Raw genomic sequence first — 1,659 nt, forward strand, 5'->3', positions numbered from 1 at the left:
TACAAACATAATCTAACATCTCATTTACTATATGTATTTATATATTCATACAATTGTAAATTTCATTAAATAAAATATATATTACTAGTTTTCTTTAAAAAATAATAAATTTTATCCAATTAAAGTTTCGAAACAATCTATATTTCTTCATTAGTTGAACGTTTTGCCCAATTCGGCCATCCTCAATGACAATCTTAAATACAATTTACAACCACATCAGTTTTAATAAACTTTTGGCAGGCTATTCTATCCAGGTCATTAATTAAATTACACTATTTTGTCTATTCTTTACATTAACATTGAAAGATTTAATCACAGTCAAATTACACAAAATAGGGTAATTTAGTGTCCTTGAGGATGGCAGAATTGGCCGAAACGTTGGACGTAGACACATTGTTATATATAGATTGTTTTGAGAAGTTAATTGGATAAAATTTATTTTATTTAAACTATAATAATCAGTTTCAAGAAAGTGAAAAGATTATATATATTTTAGGTTCACAAACAATAACTCCTAAAATATTCCCAATGTAGATTAACAAAAGAAAAAAAAAGATTAAATTTTACAAATTTCGGTATATAACAAGTAAATTTATGACATCTCAAAATTTGAAAGAAAATTAATTTTTAACTGACTTATAGTTTCAGTGGAAGTGAAGTGCAAGCAATTCAGGTTTACATTACTTAAAAAGTTTTCACTTCCGTTATTTTTTTTTTTTACAACTAACTACATCTAAATTTTTTTCAACAGCTGACGCGTAATTACATACGTTTATTTTATATTATATATATTTTTTTAACAGTTGATTATGGGGGGTGGGGTATAGTCTCGTATAAAAGGCACCCCTAACTATATACAATGTATATACAAGAAAAAAATAGATAAGAATAATACTTCTTAATAAAAGAGGAAAAATTTAATAACAAAAAATAATGATATTGGTACAATTAAATAAAACAAACAATTGCTCTCTAATAGTAAAAGGAAACAAGTTAATTTGAAAAAGGGGCGAGAGAAGAAAAGAGAAAACAAATTAATAAATAAAATGAGTAATAATAATAAATAAAATAGAGGTAGTGTGACCATGAATTAACTTTATATCTATTAAGATATAAGATCTATTAAGATTTAATAAGACCTCTTCGGGTTGAGGTTGGGTTTCCCAGGTTGTAGGTCCAATGCTCCTTTAACTGTCGGCAACAGGGAGTAGAACTTCATGAACCGTTTTTTGATGTAATCCTCTATTGACTCCATCTGTAATTCGCGATACTTAACCAAGAACAACTAATATTACTTAACTAATAACTAATAACACTTTTTAGATTAGAGAAAATTCGATAGTTAAAAAAAATAGTTACGTTCAATATTTTTCAATATTAAAGACTTTATTTTCAATATATTTTCCAAATAGGGAGAAAAAATTTTGTGAATATATTTACGTTTTTATGAATTACAAACGATATAACAATAAATAACATGGACATCATAATAAATTTGTACAGCATGTGATATTCCTTATGTGGCTTGGCGACGGCAGGAAAGGAACTAGATGAGGGACGTTCAATATAACTTCTAGTCTGACAATATATTGTAGTTCAAGTTCTGTAGGATGCACCAGTCTGTAGTGTTCTCATATCTTTCAATGCCATGTTATATAT

The sequence above is a fragment of the Halyomorpha halys genome, unplaced genomic scaffold (genome assembly GCF_000696795.3).
Source record: "Halyomorpha halys isolate HHAL.00 unplaced genomic scaffold, Hhal_1.1 Scaffold921.1, whole genome shotgun sequence".
NCBI classification, from domain to species: domain Eukaryota; kingdom Metazoa; phylum Arthropoda; class Insecta; order Hemiptera; family Pentatomidae; genus Halyomorpha; species Halyomorpha halys.